At 37.0% G+C, this 20,858-nt stretch overlaps 1 protein-coding gene across 6 annotated transcripts in view; it reads left to right on the top strand.

Moving 5' to 3' along the window:
- NRG1 (neuregulin 1) overlaps positions 1–20,858 on the top strand; it is an 888,216-nt gene that overhangs the window by 127,041 nt on the left and 740,317 nt on the right. The gene's annotated exons all lie outside the window — the stretch shown is intronic.

Genomic DNA, 20,858 nt, shown 5'->3' with positions numbered 1-20,858 from the left:
TTATCAAGACTTCTGTCTTCTGTAAAATGGATTTGATAACATTTGCCATCACTATCTAATCAGGTTATTTTAAGGAATGTAATTTATAAAGAAAAAGGAATGAGAGATTTTGTCAATAATTCAACCTACTGTTTTTTCTTTTCTTTAAAACTCTTAAAATTATAAATTTGGCAAACATCTTCGAGCACAAACATTTTTATATATGTTAAAGAGAAAAAGTATATATGAAGCTGTGAAGCTGTGATATGTAACTTTTGAAAAGTATACATTAGATTTAGCTCAGTAGTATCAACACTGCCCTACTTGTCCATATTGCACCTGTGCCTCCTCCCAAAAACTTTTTTTTTTCATTTGCTGCAGGTGAGCCTCCCATTTTCCCTTCTCTATCTGTGTTGTATGATTATGTTATCTCTCCTCGTTGATGCATCCAGGCAGTTTACTATCTTTTAGTAATATAGCAGAATCCTATATTGTGTATCATTTTAGGGTTTCCAAAAGAACTTCTCCATGCAAACAGAGGCCTAGAATGTTACCTGAAACTTAGCATTAAGTTTCAGAGGCAATAATGGGCATCTCCTCCTAACCATGCCCTGAGCTTGGTCTGAAGAGTAACTTGCTTAAATCAGTCTTTTGGAGTCTTTTGCCCAGATAATAGCTATGGTTTCCTGACTGGGATCTTTGTGTCCAATATCTCCCTCCAATCCATCCTTCACACATAATTCCCCATTAATATCCCTAAGCTACAACTCTGACCATTTCCCTCTCTTAATTCTCTTAACTTAATTTTAGTTATTCTTTTTGCTCTGAAGATAAGATTCAAACTCACTCTTTTGGTCTTCAAGGCCCTTCACAATCAAGTTCCAACCTTTTTGTCCTGATTCATTTTCTATTACTTGTGCCCAGCATACTCTATGTTCTAGCTAAACTGACCTGCTTTTTGTGCCCCACAATGGTGTTATTTCTGCTACCTTTATGCTTTTGCATAGACTGTGCTCCATGCCAAGGATGATGTTCCCCATTCTTAGAATACTTTTCCCTTTCACCTCTGTCTGTTGGGATTCCTAACTCCTTTGAAAGTCACCCTGAGTTCTATCTGCTATCCAAGGCTTCTCCGGATTCTCTTGATTTTGAGTCCTCCACCTCTGAAATCAACTGGCATTTACTTTGTAAACATATTATATTTACTTATCTCTGTTCTTGTTTTCTTCTGATAGAATGTAAGCTCCTTGAGGGCAGGGAATTATTTTGTTTTTCTTTGTATCCCCTGTGCTTGTTGAATTGAAAAAAAGGCCTTAACTGTATTGTCCTTCACTTCATTGTAGAAGCAGTGTGATTTGCCATACTGCATCCCTTCATTTCATATCATTTCATTTCATTGGAAAGGCAATGTGGGATACTGAAAGACCATGGTATATTTGGCCTCAAATTCAGCTGTTAGTAAGCGCTTAATAAATCTTGATCTCTCTCTCTCTCTCTCTCTCTCTCTCTCTCTCTCTCTCTCTCTCTCTCTCTCTCTCTCTCTCTCTCTCTCTCTCTCTCTCTCTCTCTCTCTCTTCTTCCAGACTCTCTCTCATCCCTCCAGCTCCCTTTTTCCTATTCTCTTCCTCCTCCTCCTCTTTCTTTTCCCCTCCTTCCTGCTCCTTATTTTCTCTTCTCCCTTCTCCCTTCTCCCTTTTTCTCTTTCCCAATGCCCTCATATTACCATTTCCCTTCTTCCATTTCCATTTCCTTCTTCCTTTCTCTCTTCCTCTCCCATGCCCTTTACTCTCTGTTATACTTCCTCACTATGTGCCATTGATAAGCCAATTGACCTCTTGGAGCTTCATTTTTTTCATCTGTAAAAAGGCTTGACTGATCCTTGTATTACCTACCTCACAGGGTTGTTGTGAGGAAAGCCCTTTGGCAAAGTAAGTTGTTATTATCATTATTAAGTCAAAACTAATTTAAAAAGTTGCTCCTCAACAACAGCTTGTCCCCTTGAGTAAAGCCAGGCAGCGGAGGAGCTCCTCACACTTCAGTTCCCAAGGAAGGCGTATCAGCGAGAGCAACTATTCTGACCTTCATGTTGCAATCCCATTGGCCTGGAGTTCTCCTTGGTTCTGAAACTTTGATGGATGTAAGATAGTCTGCAGAGGGCAAGGAGAACTCCAGGGGCCTGGGGCTCCCTGTGGATCATGTCAGGACAGAGTCCAAACTGCTGAGGTGGCCAGCTTCAGCTCTTCATCAGCTCCTGGAGAGACCTGCCTCCATCACTGTCATCAGGGGCTGGAGGCAGCAGCATGGACAGGTGGGTGAGCCCCTGGAGGGAGAATTGGGCCAGGCCCTAATGCTTTCCTTTTCTTTGGTTTGCTCCCTGGTTGTCTTTTGTTTTCAGTGTTTTATTTTCCTTTGGTGTTTGTTACAATGCTTTCTTTTAAAGACTGACTCTTCACCCTACTGTCAGTCAATGAGCATTTATTAAGCGCTTATGGTATGCCAGGTACTGTGCTAAGCAATGGGATATAAAGAAAGGCAAAACATGGTCTGTGCCCTCATGAAACTCACATTCTACAGTGGAGGGAGACAACATGTATATAATTTGGAAAAAAAAAACCCAGAACATATACATGGAATACATGAAGGCAGTCTCAGAGAGCAAAGCATTAGCAGCTGGGAGGACCAGGAAAGCCTCTTGCAGAAGATGGAATTGAAGTTGAATTTTGAAGGAAGGCAGGGGATCCAAGTGACAGCAGTAAGATGAAAGAGCATTTGCTTGGTTGAGCTTCTCCAGGGAAAAGACATGGCAGTTGAGTATCCAGTCTGAGGCAATGCAAATGATCCAGGGAAGTTAGATTGTAAGGAAAGGGGAAAAATATTAGAACACTAGAAAACTAGGATGGGACAGAGATTCCCAGAGGCATGGGTAATGGAGGATGGAGTGTTGTATTGGTAGAACTTCCTCACATTCAGAGAAGAAAACAAATGTGACCTTCTGTTTCCTTTGATTTCTTGCTAAGATGAGAAGGAAATCATTAGCAGAAGATGAATGATGACTTGTGAAGCAACATTTCATCTGGAGCATGATTCAAAATGGAAACAGACTTGAAACTGAGAAAAAAAAAGGAATGATGTGTTTGGGGCAAAATGTTTTGGGAGATTTTTTAATGAAAAAATAAAAGGGAAAAGAATGAAAAAATAAAAAGGGAAATCTCCCAAACCCTAGGGAGAACAATACTCTTTGCCATCATTAGCTTCTCTCATGCCAGTAAAACCTTAGCTAAATGAAATTTCAGAGAGCTCAAGTGTGACAGTCACTGAAGAGAAGAGGGAGATAGGTAAGCATATTGACATTCAAGACCGCAGAGTGTCAAAAGTCCCAGTTTGTGGCCCTCATCTGAGACGTGAGAAATATCTAAAAAAATAATGAGACAAAAACTTATTATCCCTAAAGAGAACTCCATTTTGCTCTTCTAAACAGTCAGCCTGAATACATTGTTAAACAGCCAGAGTGTTCCTGGTAATTTCTCCTTCCACTGAATATTTGAAATGGGCTTGTCCTTTAAAATGAATAATCAATACTTCTCATTTGCAGAGTATTGCCTGGCTTACAAAATGCTTTTTTGTGATGAATGTCCAGGACAATAGTTAGCAAATTGTCTTTTCTTCTATATATCTGTATCAGCTAAGACAGTGACTCCAGTGCCTTACCCTGACCTTGGTGTGGAAGCTAAACTGGGTTACCTCATCCTGAAAGAAAGACCAGAGCAGTGACAGAATATGGTGCTCTGAGATTGGCTTATTGCCTACATGCCAGAATTCCTGGGATAGAAAGGATAGACTGGGTGGTCCTTTCCAAAGCTGTTACCTTAGAAGACAGGAGTACTGTCTTTTTGGGGGATGGTAGTGACATCATTTTGCTTCATGTTACACAAATTTCTGAGGAATCTTAGAATATCCTTGCTTGACAAGTCTTTATTGGAGCTCACAGGGGACATAGCTTTCCTAAAGGAAGAGAGCTATTGGGGAAGAATGGATAGAGGAGTGAAATTACAGTCAGGAAGGTGGGGCCCTCTATCTAAAGCCAGGGAGAATGAGACTACTCAGTGTAGCAAAGAAAACATAACTTATCTGCCTTCTTGCTCCAGGGTAGCCAGAGCAAAGGGGAAAAGAAATAGGAAGATGAATGACAATGGGAAAAGTAGTCAAATGGAGTCAGAGCAAATCAGATCACATTAATGAATTATAAGATTGAAATGTGAAATGTGAAAAGCCAAAGAGGCTGTAGAGTCCTGTAATCATAGAGACCTGGGTTCAAGTACCACCTTGGACACACATAAACAATTAATTACTTAACCTTTCACTGCCCCAGGCAACTGTCAAAGATAGACATTAACATTTTTTCTCATATAATCTTTGTTGAGGTTGAAAAAAAGAGAAAATAAAAATGAACATAGAATCCCTCCTCCCAAGTGAAAAAATGCATTATATTTTTAAAAAATCATCCTTTGAGAGAAGGATCCTCTCTCCCACCTCCCTCAGGGAAGTTCATGCAGTGCTTTGTATGTAAATAGGTTCACTTTTACCTCATTTTTCTCTTCATTTTTTTCAGCCTCCTTTTCTATAGGATCTTTTTGGAAGTCTGCTGAAGCCTACAAACTTCTTTTCAGAAAAATGTTTTTAAATGTGCAAAATAAGATAAGATGACAAAAGAATTCAGATTTTAAAAGCCCTATTATATGACTATAAATTGTAGATGAATTGCTGATCAGAATCTGTATGAGTGAATGGAATTTTCACCCTAAAATTTCCCTGTGTTGGTGAGATCACAAGTCTAGTATCCTTTTCCCCCTGTAAAAATAATTCCCAAGAAAAGCGTGCACTGAAGAACCAGATTATGTTCCTAACTCTATCTTTTTTATAATTTTATGACTCTGGAAAATTCTCTTCTTTTGTGCCCTTGGTTTACACACTACAAAAAAGAGGGGCTGCTTAAGATGTCCTTCTAGATCCCATCAGGATTTGATAATCAGTGATTCCTTATTATTAAGGCCCAAGAGAGTTCTAATGTAAAAACGTTTTATTAAAAGGCTTTTAATAGAGCAATATCAATGTAACCTAGAAAGAAGCACTCAGAATAAAAATTAAGGGAAGAGGTTGTTAAAAATAAATGTTTTATCTTTCATTTTGTGGAAGAAGCAATCTGGTACATAATGAGCTATTTCAATATTACCTACATGATTTTGGGGAGACTGTATTCTTTCAATGTTTTTTGTCCTTACAGTTTGATTCCTGAACAAAGTTCCTGGGGGGTGGGAAATGGTAGGAGGCAAGAATGTCCACTGGGCACCAGGCCTTTGGATGGTAGCATTCACATTATGGTTCTTTTCTAAGTTGGCCATCCAAGACTTGATGTATGTAAGTCTGTAACTTGGAAGTAAATGGAGGAAATATTGGGGATGGGTTTTAGTGATGCCCAGGTATGCCTTAAAATGTTGCCAATGGATCTAAGCTGGATGTTTTCTTATCCTATAAAACAGGTTTCAATTTTATTTTATTTTCAGTTCTAGATTCTTTCCCTTCCTATCTTCTTCACATAGTGAAAAGGCAAGGAATATAAAACTTTTTACAAATATATAATTGTACAAAACAAATTTATCAGATATGTTTTGAAAAAAAGAAAACAAATATCTTTGTGTCTATATTCTATGTTCATCAGTTCTCTATATGGAGGTATAATGTTTTTCATCATGGAACTGTTGGAATGGTTATGGGTCTTTGTGTTTGTCAGTGTTATCAAGTTTTTCACAGCTGATTATCTTTATGATATTTCTGTTACTTTGTAAATTATTCTTCTGGTTCTACTCAATTCACTTTGTATCAGTTCATAAAAATCTTCCCAGGTGTTTCTGAATCATTTCATACAGAATAGTAGTCCATCACATTCATATATCATAACTTTCTGCCATTCAGGTTTAATAATTCTTGTAATATTTACTTCGCAAAGAAAGTGAAGGATAACAAAAGCTAGATCTCCAAAAAGATGGCTCAGGTATCTTTCCGATGAGTAGATTTGCTCTGAGTAACAGAACAAAGTTGTCTTTTTTTGGTATCTCAGGAAGCACAGAAAATAAGAATGAGCATCTGCAGCTAATGGAGTTGTGGCTTTGAGAATTCTATTGGATGCAACAAAGATATAACACTAAAAAGCTATTCTCCAATAGCTAAATGGTTAAAGATATGAATAGGTAGTTTTTGAAAGATTTACACACTTTAATTGGACATGAGAAAAATGTTATAAATCACCAATATTACTATTAGAGGAATGCAAATTTAAATGACATGAATTAGATGCAATTTAGATGAAAAAATATTTTAAAAAGTCAGCATTGAAGAGGCTGTAGGAAGGCAGCCACACTAAGTCACTGTTAGTAGAACTGGTCTGATCATACTATAAACTGGTCTGATCATTCTCTATTTTAGTTTGACATGAGATAATAATTAGTAATAATTATTAGTATTTAAATAGTGCTTTAAAATTTTCAAATGCTGTGTATATATCATCTCATTCAATCCCCACAACTCTGTGAAATGGGTACTATTATTACCCCCAACTGGTCAGGCCTTCTATGAAATGGTCTGATCATTCTCTATTTGAAATAAGATAATAATTAGTAATAATTATTATTAGTATTTAAATAGTGCTTTAACATTTCCAAATACTGTGCATATATCATCTCATTTAATCCCCACAACTCTGTGAAATGAGTACTATTATTACCTCCATTTTGTAGATATGGAAACTGAGGCTGCAAGAATTTAAGTGACTTGCCCAGAATAACACAACTAGTAAATATCTGAGGCAGGATTTGGACTTGGCTCTTCCTAATTCCTAGTCTAGCAGTCTGGCCATTGTGCCACCTATCTTCTTATATCCTTAATGTTCTTTAACCCAGCAATATTATTACTATTAAAAATAAATGATAGAAATTAAAATCTGGGATATACAAATATCAACTCTCTTTGTGGTCAAAAAGAACTGGAAATGAAGTGAGTGCCCATTGCAATGACTTGTCATATGAGGTCTAGCAAGGAGGCCAATTGCCTTTTTTCATTCCCCAAATCTTGGAATGCAATCAATCTCTCCAAGGTTTGGCACTCCCCTTTGGGACAGGGCCATGACAAGCAGGTGTTTGCTCTCTTGCTTCCAGAGTTGTTGTAATCTGCCACCTGGCACAGGTTATCATTGTTTGCTTAACCTGATGTCCATGCAGGACCACACCTGCTTTGATAATTGGGTTAAGCTGTTCTCCTTGAGAGTGTTTATTTGCAGAATCTTTAAAACATCACGAATTCTGCCAATTTCTCAAACATTATTTTCCTTGTCGTTTTTAATTCTTTTTTTCTTTTATAAATCTAGACCTTTCTTTTTAGAGTGAGCAATCATTTAGTCTCGTAGAAAAAAGGCAGCTGCTTGGCAGTTGAGGGTCACTCTGGGGCTAACACTAAATTATGGACAAGTTATTTGATATCTGAAAAAAATCATGTACTCTTTTCACACGTTCAATTCTCTAGGAACTATGTTACTATGAGCAGAAGGCACAGATCTAGTTAATCCCAGGATTGAATTTAAGAATAGAAAGAAAGGAATTAGTAGCAGCAGACATGCTTGCCACCTATTCAGAAAACTTAAAACCCTCTTTCAGGGTCTCTCTGGTAATTTGATGAAGACAAAGGGTTTTGTATTTGGAGCCAAAGGTCCTGGGTTTTAATCCTACTTTTGCTACATGTTATGTGACTATATGACTTTGGATAAGTCACATTATCTCACTGGGCCTAGTTTCTTAATCTATAAAAAGAGGATGGACTAGTATGTCTCCAGGGTGCTTACGCTTCAGAGATATATTTCTCCAATTCATGGAAGAATTTAATTTCCTGCTTCTCCTCTGGATTAGGGATTATTTCACTGCTGTGGGAAACATAATGTAGAAAGAAAAATGAGATTAAGAACTCTTGTACCCAGGACAGTAAGAGTGGAGTGGTAGGAACTGATATCATCTGAGACATACCTTGCCAAAATTTCCTCACTCCCTAAGATCAGTAGGGACATAATAAAGCTGAAAATGGAGAAAGTGGGCTGTGAGAGAAAGATGACCTATTGGTGAGAGGTTGGGGTCTTAAAAGGCAAGGGAATGGAGCTACAGTGAAAAAGCACACTTCCTACCTCTGTGTTGGTACCTTAGAACAAAGTTCTACTGGACCTCAATCTCTTTATTTGTAAAATGAATGCATGGCCTCTAGTTTCCCATCTAGCTCTAAATCTATTATTTATGAACCTTTGATCCCATGGATGAAGTTAACAGCTAGTGACTCAATTATGCAGCATGTGATCTGTGTATTTTTTTCATTTATCTTTTTTTTCCTCTTCCTTTTTGGATAACCAGAATTTTGATAAAACTACATTATTGAGGATAGCCCAGTGGGCTGCATACTAGACTCAGAGTCAGGAAAATTTAGGTTCAAATGCTCTCTCTGACTTAGGAGTATGTGACCTTGGAAAAGTCATTCAGTATGTGTCAGACTCCATCTTTTTGAATGTAAAGAAAACACCTGTAATTTATACTTCCCAAAATTGTTATGGAGATAGAAATAAGAAATTTATATGAAACACCTTGAAAACATTATCCCTTTATGAAACAGCATGAGGGGCTGCTAATGCTGAAAGCATTATCTATTTCTTTAGATCAAAAAGACCAAAGACCAGAAGTCTTTGGTTTATGTTATGTTAACCCTTACTTCACTCTTTCCATGGCTCCTTTTTTGGATTGATGGATGTATAGAAAGATAGATTAGACATATAGATAGATACACTATCTATAGATTAGACAAATAGATGATAGATAGATGGACAGATAGATAAGAGAGCATTTATTAAGCATTGTTTTGTGCTAGGCACTGGTAAGTGTTGAGGATACAAAAATACAAAGAGATAAGACAACCCCCATTATCAAAGGGTTTGTATTCTTTTGTTGGCTTTATCTCTTCTTTTATTGAAAAGATTTGTAATTTGTGTAATCCTTGCTCTTGATTTTAGATATGTGGTATTTACCAAGTGAAGAAAAGATCTAGTTATTTGTATTGTGTTTGTTGTGTTTTTTAAAATTTTATTTCCCCAGTTACATTTAAAACAATTTTTATGTTTGTTTTTGAATCTTTGAGTTCCAGATAATCTCCTTTATCCTCATCTCTAGCACCCATTAAGAAAGCACATGGGAAGTTATGCAAAATATTTCCATAAGTCATGTTATGAAAAATATATAAATCTCCTCCCTAAGAAAACCCTCAAGAAAAATAAAATAAAATAAAGAGAAAGTATGCTTCAATCTGTATTCAGACACAATCAGTTCTTTCTCTGGGTATGGATAGGATTTTTTTTTATCATAAATCCGTCAGAGGAGTTATGGATCACCTGTATTGCTAAGAATAGCAAAGTCATTCACTACTGATCATCCACAACATTGCTATTATTTTGTACACAGTACATTCCACTTTGCTTGAATTCATAGAGAACTTTCCAGGTTTTTCTGAGAGCATCCTGCTCATCATTTCCCATAGAACAATAATGTTCCATCATAATCACATGCCACAATTTATTCAGCTCTTCTCCAATTGATGGGCATCCTCTCAGTTTCCAACATTTTGCCCTGATAAAAGAACTGCTATAACTATTTTTGTACATACAAGTAAAGAGTCTGTATTTTAATGAAGATAAAACATAAAAGGGAGTTGTCTGTGGAAGTGTGTGGGAAAAGATAAAGTAGTTGATAGAGTAGGTTATGTAGTGCACAGAGTCAGTTGAGCTGGAATTTAAGTGAACACAAAATGGTAATCCTAGTCAGGAAAAAATCAGTACAGAAGGCCATAGGACCATCATCCTATGGTGGGTAAAGCAGCTGATGGAAGATGGAGTAGTGCTCAGAATGAGTTAGCCAGGCATAAAATGAATATCATGAAGGAGACCCCCAAAGATCTGGATTATGGCTCAACTTTGGTTCTTATACATTCAAGTCTGCTGACATTTTCTTTTTCTTTTTTCTTTTTTTTTCATGACAATAGCCATCCATGGGAATAAGTGCCTGGGAAGCCAAGAATAGGGGTAGTGCAGTTAAGCCTTTGAACCTGGCAGGTTTAAATAGACTTGACATCCTGCATTTTTCTTTCCCTTTGGAGTAATTTTCTTCCAAAAGTTTATGAATATAGAATGATCTCCAAAGCAGTCAGTCTTGTGGCACTCCCTGTCTCTTGACAGGGTACAAAATGCCTGCAGTTTCTCTTTTTCTTTATTATTGTCTAGAGTCTCATTCCTTTGGCCAGCATTCCTGGCCTTTTGCCTAGAGAAGAGGGCAAGTTCTGTTCCTTAGATATTGATTTTTATATGTCTTTTCTCTTTTGGGTTTACTAATGACAGAATTATGTCTAGATGAATCCAGCTTTTAGCACAGTACTTGGTACATACTAGGTATGTAATAAATGCCTGCTGACTTGGGCATATGGGACAAGAAACTTTTTTCATTGGAGATCCATGAAACATTTTAGAAGGTTTTCTGATCTCTCAGTTTGGGAGCAGAATGCTTGGGACTCATCCAATTTTTCATGGCCAAGGGCATAAAGCAAAGGCTTTACTTCCAGGCATGGCCCAGTGGTGGTCCTCTGAGGACTTGAACTTGCCTTCAATATAAGTTTCTACTATAAATCATCCATAGTTGAGTTTGAGCCAGAGGCAATGGGCCTGCATTGTCTCTGGCTTATAAATAATAGAGCCACAGTGTAGCAAAAGTTGCCACAGTGTAGCAAAAGTTTCTTTATGAACAAAATCAATGCAACAAGCCTTAGAAGAGAATCTGTTCTCAAATAGGGAAAAATATTTTTGTGTCAAAGAGTTCTGATATGATATAGTGAAAAGAAATCTGGCTCCTAAGTCAAGAAGACAGGTTCAAATTCTGTTTCTGAGCCTTACTGGTTGTTCAACCTTAGGCAAGTCCTTTAACCTTGCAGAGTGTCTTTCCTTTTTAAGTACTTCCTATTCATCCTATATATAATTTTCTTTGTCTGTATTATTTGCATTTTGTTTCCTCCACTAGATTGCAAGCTCTCTGAAGGTAGGGGCTATTTTTTTTTGCCTCCTTTGTATTTCTATTACTTAGCACAGTGCCTGGTAATTTAGAAGGCTCTTAATACATTTTTATTGATGGATTGGATTTAGAGAGGCTTCCTGTAATAAGTGGGATTTTGTTTCATACTTGAAGGAAAGCCAAGAATCGAGGAGGCCAAGAAGAAAAGAGAGATCATTCCTCTTGTCAGAAACAGCCAGTGAAAATATTTGATATCTACAGATATTCCTTGTGCAAGGCACAGCAAGGAGGACAATGTCATTGAATCTTATGATGAAGGTAGGAGATATAGAAAGAAATTACATGAATGGAAAGGTAGGAGGGGGCTTGATTATGAATCGCTTTGAATGCCAAGCAGAGAATTTTATTTGATTCTTGGGATGATATAGGGCTACTGAAATTTAACAGGATTGGGGGGGTGACATGGTCAGACCTCTCCTTTAAGAGGATCATTTTGACAGTGGATTGGACAGAAAACTAGAATGAGTCAAGATTTGTGGCAGGGAGACCAGTCAAGAGATCAATAGAATAGTCCAGGAATGAAGGACTGTCTATTGATATCAGGATAGTGGCAGGGTCAGAGGAGAGAAGGAAGTATATATGAGAGATGTCACAAGGTAGAAATAACAATTGACTGCATATGGAGGGGGAGTACATGACATCTATGTTTTAAATTTGGTTGGATTGTATTTCCTTAGAGAGTAATAGAGGAGGGTTTGACATGGAAAGAATGCATTCAGTTTTGGACACATTGAGTTCAGGCTGTCTATGGGACATCCAACGTACATTTGAAAACATGAGACTGCAGGTCAGGAGAGAGGCTTAGGACTGAACAATTAGAAATGATAATTCCTCAGGAGGTGATAAGCTCACCAGGTGATATAGTAGGGGGAGTAGAGGAGAGGATCAAGGATAGAGCCCTGTGGAAATTCTTTAGTTGGAGGGAGTAATCTGGATGAAGATCTTGCAAAGGAGACTAAGAAAGAGCAATCAAACAAGTAGAAGGAGAACAAAGACAGAAATGTCATTAAAAACCTAGAGAGAAGAGCATTGTCTTGGAGAAGAATATTATTGATAGAGGCAGAGGCTGCACAGAGTTCAAGAAGGATAGAAATTGTGAAAAGGCCATTAGATTTGGCAATTAAGAAATCATTTGTAACTTTAGAATGGTCAGTTTTGGTTTAATGATGAAGTCAGAATCTACAGAGCAATGTTTGAATATGAGTGAGCTGGAACGGGGTGGAGTAGGGACCTTAAATGAAAACAGACTTGACTTAAACAATTAGGGTCTGCAGAAAAATATGTCTAACTGGAAAATAAGGCTCAATGACAAATTTGGCTAAGATTTTCTTAGGCAAATGCCCTAGTATGGTTATATTGGACAAGGGAGGACTGGAGAAGTTTGCAGTCTCTCAGAATTGTTAAGTAGATTTTTTTAACCCATATCCTGGCACAAAACTTGGCCTTAATTCATTTTTAGGGAATAGTTGAGATAGTGGAGACACCAAGATACTATGAATCTGTCTCTGGAAAGGAAGGAGAGGTGAGGAAATAAGGGTTTTATCTCAAGAAGAAGCTCTTTCAGAGTAACTAATCTGGAATGAGTGAGGAAGTTATAGCCTCTTATTCTTGCTAACAAGATTAGTTTAGTTTTTTCTATATTATCCAAGGAGTGTATCCACTACCATTCCCTAAAAACTAAAAGAGTTTAGTGTTCTGCGACAGAACCTGGGAGCACCACCCTACTTCTGGTTCTGTCTGATATGTCACTGTTTCTTTTCCTGGAGAACCAAAGAATTTCCCCACTTCTTTGGAGAGAACAACCATTTTTCTTTTTTTTTTTTTAATAATAGCTTTTTATTTTCAAAATATTTACAAAGATAGTTTTCAACATTCACCCCCGAAAAACCTTTTGTTCCAAATTTTACTCCCTCTCTTCCTCCCACCCCTTTCCTGAAGAGCAAGTTATCCAATATATGTAAAACATGTGCCATTCTTCTATACCTATTTCCACATTTATCATGCTGCACAAGAAAAGTTGGATCAAAAAGTTAAAAAATGAGAAAAAAGCAAGCAAACAATAACAAATAGGTGAACATACTACGCTGTGATTCACATTCAGTCCCATAGTCCTCTTTCTGGATACAGATGACTTTCTCCATCATAAATTTATTGGAATTGGCCTGAATCACCTCATTGTTGAAAAGAGCCATGTCCATCAGAGAACCATTTTTCTAAAAGTCCAGTAACCATCATGGTAATGAAAAATTTGAAAGATGAACTTTTTCATTGATGCCTCAAGTGGATATAGTAGCATATATAGTAGTGAATATAGTTGGAGAGGGATGGTGGTGGTGGAGGCTCACAGTCAGAGAAGGTCATTGAATGCCTGGAGCATGACTGAAAGGATGCATGTACAGACAAGATAACTCCTAGAAAGTTGTAGGTGGCTATATAGGGTGACAACCTTTGCCTTAGGGAACCCATATCATGAGTAAAGGACAACACAGTTTGAGAATTATGTTCAACAATCACAGAAGGAATAACATAGCTCTTTTTTCCCCTAAACTTAAGAGGGTTATAGAATTGATGCCCTAGGACACATTGCTAAGAACACAAAAAAAGGTTGAATAAAGATTCAGCGATGAACTGGTCCTGGTTTTCAGCCAAGACTACTAGGTGGGGAATAAAGCAAAGGCCACATCTGGATGGATTCAGTTTTCCCTGTGGTCAGGCTTGAATGGTATCTCTTGAAATACTGAAAGTGAATTTGACTTAGTGCTATTTGGGGTTAAAGAGCCTCAGGGATTCTTTTTGTTCAGGATCAGCCCTAGAAATCACTCTTTAAAATTGAAAGAAAGAATCAAAATGGGCTAAGAAAAAGGAAAAGCCTCCTGTGGTAAGGATTTAAGACTCTACGCTGATAGCAGCAAAAATGAAAAAGCTGATTTTGGTAAGGCATTTGAGAAGATGATTGACTGGAATTTTCCATCCTCTTTGCCTTCATTTGGGGAAGAAATAAAGTGAAATTATCTTGGTTAAGTTAATCAAATTACCATGTTCTGAGAATATTTCTAAAAGGGAGAGGCTACTGGAGTATACCATGAGTTTGCTCTTCAGACTACTTTGAAATGAAGAAAAATTCTTTCCCAGATTAAGTGATCCCTTGAGATGTCTTTTAACTCCTTCATCTTAGCATTTCAAAGAATCTAGCTGATTTTTTTTCAGATTTCAAACGCATTATATCATTATGCTTCAGTGCCATCAATGCATTTGTGACTTTACCTAAATGATTGTTTCCTCCAGTTTTGTAGATTGCATCTCCTCCATGTTTGTCCATCCTTTCCTTATTTCTCTCTGGTTTTTCCATGGAGTCTAATATCCATCTCATATACATGGCTTCTTTCCTCTATGTCTGATATTTTTAACCTGGGGCTTGTGAACTCTATTTTAATGTTTGTATAACTTTATTTCAATATAATTGATTTTATTTTTAGCCCTATTTTAGATATTTAGAACTGATGTTATGAGAGAGGATCCATGGTTTCACCAGAATTCCAGAAAGATTAGAATATAAAAAAGGTTAACTCACAACTCTTATAATTTGGAGGTCACAGTTTGTCATAGAGAAGGCCACAACTAACAATTTTAGAGCATAAGTGAGGTGACTACTTTATTCAGTGCTGACTACAAGCTATGACGTGGAGAGGTACCACTTGAGTTATAGAGAACAATCTCTGGGTCAAATAGACTCCCTTTAGGACTTTCAATCACCATGTATTATAAAATATGAAGAAATAAACAAACAAACAAAACAGGGGGCAGTCATGCTGGATCTCAAGCTGTTATTAAGAATGAAGGAGGAGAGTTTCACCAAAAGAGACCCAAAGGTTGAGTATACCATTTTTAGATATGGTTTGGTTACATCTTACAATCTTGCTCAACACTATGAGAAGGTTGTTGTTAATAATGCTAAGAGTACATTGAGAAAATTTTGGCAAGAGGCTAGATGAGGGTGGGACGAGGATGCTTAATGTACAGTGACAGGAGGGCTGATTTAAAGATGGAATCTCTCATGTCACTGAAGAGCAGATGGTAAGTGGATGCCCTCTTTGCTTTCACATAGTGATGCAAAGTTTGCCATTATAAAACACCACTCAAGAAACATTCATGTGAAACAAATAGAAGTGTTTGCATCACAAAACAGCTTGGAACCATTAAAAGCATAATCCCAATTCCCAAATATAATCTGGTCATGTTCACTTCCTTCTTTTCAGTTCTAGGCCTAACTCACTTCATATCATCAGGGCCTTACCCACAGTAGATATTTGTTCTAATGGTCTGACTCGATGAATTAACTTTCCAAATGCACAGGAATTTTTCATCCGTTTGTTTGTTCCTGTGTGTTTTTTAGCTAATCGGATCTCATCAAGGAATCCTTGTGGCATTCAGAAGCCTCATGCCAAAAACATAATGTTGTCTGTAAACAGGAATACCAGAAAAAGACATTTTATAGGGAATTCCTCTTCTACCCTCTTCAAGAACCTTTCTGAGAGTGGCAGATACTTTAGGAATATGTATCCTTGCTTTGACATACTTGATATTAATTATCAGGGTGATATTAAATAGTTACCTTCGTGACTATATCTGTTGAATAATCTTCAGAAATCTTAACATCTTAGCATGTGCTTGAGAGGTGACTGATCAGAGGAAGCTGTACTTTACTCACGCAAATACTTTCTGTGTAATCAATAAGGAAGAAACTCAATGGAAGCTCATAATCTTTGAACCTGTTCAACAAGAATGTGACTGTTGAAATTATGGTCTGTTGTAGAATATTGTTTACTGAAACTTGATAAAAATATAGGTTTAAAGCATCATGAGTTGGAAGGGGTCCTAAAGGCTATTAAATCCTCTTCCTTCATTTTACCTATGAGGAAACTGAGGCACAAAAAAATTAAATGCCTTGCTCAGGATCAACCAGCTAGATTATTTGAGGTAGATTTGAAACCCAGGCCTTCTTGACTCCCAATTCAGTGTTCTATGCAGTAGTCTATTTTGTCTTTATGCAGTAATAATTATATTTCAATGGAAATTTTTCAGAGAGCATTTTGATTGTCCAAATTCTAAATGCTATCTTTTCTAGGCATATCCTCAATAATGCCCATGTGGAAGGGTCATTGAAAACATGGGGCTGGTGATACGGAGTGACTTCTTTCAAATTGTTAAGAAGAAATTATGAAAAACAAAATAAAACAAAAAAAAGAAATTATAAAAAAATTGAAAACCAAAAAATGGGAAAAATAAAACCTTTGAAACAAAAAGAGAAAGAAAAAGAGTAATTAACAATTAGAATATTTTAATTCCAGAGCTTATTTTGCTAAAGCTGAGTTGGGAAATGAATGCAGTTAGAAAGAATTTTGTTGACTCTTGTCAATGAAGATGGATTCTCCTCCCTCATCTTCCTTAAAATTATCCATCCTTATCTCAGTAACCAGAGTGGTTCCTCATTTGAGTTGAGGGAGAGTGGCAGATGCCTGGAACATTTGTGCAAAGTTGCTACCGGGCAGGACAACTGTCGGAAACCAGGCTTTGGATTATAGAATAGAGATGAAGTTTTCTCAGGAAGTGAGTTAGTACAGCAGATATAGCAATAGGAGAACTGAGCTCAAGCTCAAATGAGAGTAAACTAAAAGCTGACCCATTTCTGAGAAACAGACAGCTAATGTTCCATAAGGAGACTACATGCAGAGATACCCTTCTCAGAAGGTAAAGACATTTTGGTGGACAGATAAATGGCCTTGGAATCAGGAGAACTAGATTTGAGTCCTAACTCTGCCACTGTGTCTTTTTTTTTTTAATTATAGTTTTTATTTACCAGATATGTGCATGGGTAATTTTACAGCATTGACAACTGCCAAATCTTTTGTTTCAATTTTTTCCCTCTTTCCCCCCCTCCCAGATGGCAGGTTGACCAATACATGTTAAATATGTTAAAGTATAAATTAAATACAATGTATGTATACATGTCCAAACAGTTGTTTTGCTTTGAAATAAAGTACAATTAGCCTATGAAGGAAGTAAACAATGAAGGTGTACAAAATTAGAGGGATTGGGAATTTTATGTAATGGTTCATAGTCATCTCCTAGAGTTCTTTCACTGAGTGTAGCTGGTTCAGTTCATTACTGCTCTCTTGGAATTGATTTGGTTCATCTCATTGTTGAAGATGGCCACGTCCATCGGAATTGATCATCGTATAGTGTTGTTGTTGAAGTATGTAACGATCTACTGGTCCTGCTCATTTCACTCAGCATCAGTTCATGTTAGTCTCTCCAGGCCTTTCTGAAATCATCCTGTTGGTCATTTCTTATAGAATAATAATATTTCATAATATTCATATATCACAATTTATTCAGCCATTCTCCAATTGATGGGCATCCACTTACTTTCCAGTTTCTGGCCACTACAAAGAGGGCTACCACATACATTTTTGCACATACAGGTTCCTTTCCCTTTAAAATCTCTTTGGGATATAATCCCAGTAGTAACATTGCTGGGTCAAAGGGTATGCACAGTTTGATAACTTTTTGAGCATAGTTCCAAATTGTTCTCCAGAATGGCTGGATGTATTCACAATTCTACCAACAACGTATCAGTGTCCCTGTTTGCCCACATCCCCTCCAACATTGCACATTATCTTTCCCTGTCATTCTAGCCAATCTGACAAGTATGTAGTGGTATCTCAGAGTTGTCTTAATTTGCATTTCTCTGATTAATAATGATTTGGAGCATCTTTTTCATATGGCTAGAAATAGTTTCAATTGCTTCTTGTGAGAATTGTCTGTTCATATCCTTTGACCATTTATCAATTGGAGAATGGCTTGATTTCTTATAAATTAGAGTCAATTCTCTCTATATATTGGAAATGAGGCCTTTATCAGAACCTTTGACTGTAAAAATGTTTTCCCAGTTTATTGTTTCCCTTCTAATCTTATTTGCATTAGTTTTTTTTTTATACAAAAACTTTTCAATTTGATATAATCAAAGTTTTCTATTTTGTGATCAATAATGATTTCTAGTTCTTCTTTGGACATAAATGCATTCCTCTTCCACAGGTCTGAGAGGTAAACTATCCTATGTTTCTCTAATTTATTTATAATCTCATTCTTTATTCCTAGGTCATGAACCCATTTTGACCTGATCTTGGTGTACAGTGTTAAGTGTGGGTCAATGCCTAGTTTCTGCCATATTAATTTCCAATTTTCCCAGCAATTTTTGTCAAATATTGAGTTCTTATCCCAAAAGTTAGGGTCCTTGGGTTTGTCAAACACTAGATTATTAAAGTTATTGATTATTTTGTCCTTTGAACCTAAGCTATTCTACTGATCAACTAGTCTATTTCTTGGCCAATACAAAACAGCTGCTTTATAATATAATTTTAGATCTGGTACACCTAGGCCACCTTCATTTGATTTTTTTCCTATTAATTCCCTTGAAATTCTTGACCTTTTGTTTTTCCATATGAACTTTGTTGATATTTTTTCTAGGTCATTAAAATAGTTTTTTGGGAGTCTGATTGGTATAGCGCTAAATAAATAATTAGTTTAGATAGTATTGTCATCTTTATTATATTTGCTCACCCTATCCAAGAGCATTTAATATTTTTCCAATTGGTTAGATCAGACTTAATTTGTGCTCTATTGTGTCATTAGGGGAATGTCTTCCCCTTTCTAGGCCTCAGTTTTGCCTCTTGTTAAATGAGGGAGTCACATTAAGGGACCTTTGAGATCTCCTCTAACCCTTCTAGTCCTTTAGAAAAAATTGTAAATGAGCACTCACAACATAACACACAAACAACAGTAGATGAGTACTCTCAACAACAGAATCTGTGTTTTGGCTTTGCTACTAAATTGCTTTATGCTCTTGGGCAAATCCCTTGCCTTCCCTGTACTTTAATTTTTATGTCTGTAACAAGAAGGACTTCAATGACAGATGACCTTTAATCATCATCAAGGGACTCTTGTGGAAACTCATTTCTTACATTTTCCTCAGTTTTCCAGATGGAGAATACTCTCTGTGCCTCAATTTTCATGAGAAGCCAGTCTTTTCAAATTTATAATTGGATATGATAAAAGCCCACATCTAGTGGCTTGTGACATGCAATTTCAATGTGCTACTTGCTTAGAATAGTCTTTTCTTGGTCTCCCAATATCTCCATTATGGCTTTGTAAAGGCAAAAAATGCCTTTCCACTGTCCATAGAACTTGTCTGTGAATCAGATGCAAAAATTAGGGATGGGGGAAGAGGGAGAATGCAAAGACAAAAACCAACTCCGTAACAGAGAGAGATGTCAAAACAGCGTGATAATTGGAATGATGGAATATAAAAAAATGTGGTCTTTCAGGCAGTAATAAGAATCAGAGGAGAATAAAATGCATAACAGAATTTTAAGTGATACCAATGGGGAAGCAAGACATACCAATCTCACTGCATTTTTAGAGAATTACAGAATCTTGGTGTTGGAAAGGACCCCAGAGAATAAGTAGCATAATGTTTAACTATTCAAGAGAATCCCCTCAGCAGCCTTCCTGGCCAGTAGTCAAACTTTTACTTGAAGACTTATTTCCTTTCCTCTTAGGGTCCTGCTTTTAATATTTGTAAGTTTTTCCTTATATTGAAATATAATTAACTTCCTGCAACATGTACATTTGCTTTTATTTATTCAACATGTAGCCAAGCAGAGCAAATCTTCTGTCTACATATAGGCCCTTCAAATAAATAGACAATAAATTTGGGGCTGGGGACCTGAATTCAAATCCTAGCTCTCTCAATCACCATCTGTATCACTTTAGGCAAATCACCTCTCTGGGTTTCAGTTTCCCTATTAAAAAAAATTACAGGACTGGACTAGTTCTGCTCTAATGCCTATGATCTTTAGTATCTTGTAAGCCTTCTTTACTTCAGGCTGAATGTTTCTAGTTTCTTCGAAAACTCTTCATATAACATGTTTTTGAATCGTGTTGTTATCATGTTTTCCTTCTCTGGCCTCTCTCCAGATTCTCTTGTCATTCCTGAAATATGATGGCTAGAACCGTACACAATACTCCAGATGTGATTAGAGAAGAGCAAAGGAGGGCAGAAGTCTCACTTCCCTCATTGTGGACATGAGGCCTCTCCTAATGTGGATTAAGGTTTCACTGGCTCATTTGGCTGTCATGTCACCTGGTTGACTCATTGAGATTTTAGTTCATCAAATTTCCCAGACCCCTTTCCTGGAGCCTGCTATTTAGCCAACAGTACTCAGGCAGCTGATTTTTCTTTTGAATCCATTATTGGAGAGTGAGAAACCTGGAACTGTGGTCTTTCCATTTTCCCTAGTAAGCTTCATCATATTAAGTTCTTTACATTGTTAGTGATTTGGATCTTTTGGATTCTGTATTGTCTAACATCAATTACTCCAGTATGTCTGTATGTCTCAGTGTTCTAGTGGGCTGCCTGTTAAAGCACACTTAATGTATGCAGAACTTGGGTGTCCCACAGAAAGGATGGACCAGAGAGAAAGAAATCCTTCAGATGACTCTCTTAGCAGACTTGGGGATAGTCACACATCCCAGCTTAGTAAGCAGAGGGTGAGCCTAGATGAAAATCTGGCATCCAGAGAGATGATCAGAGCCTCCCAAAGTTTTTAGTCCTTTTGCCTCACAGTTCAA

Source organism: Sminthopsis crassicaudata, chromosome 6 (genome assembly GCF_048593235.1).
Source record: "Sminthopsis crassicaudata isolate SCR6 chromosome 6, ASM4859323v1, whole genome shotgun sequence".
Classification (NCBI taxonomy): Eukaryota; Metazoa; Chordata; class Mammalia; order Dasyuromorphia; family Dasyuridae; genus Sminthopsis; species Sminthopsis crassicaudata.
Note: the sequence above shows the minus strand (reverse complement) of the source record. Positions and strands in the feature narration are given on the sequence as shown.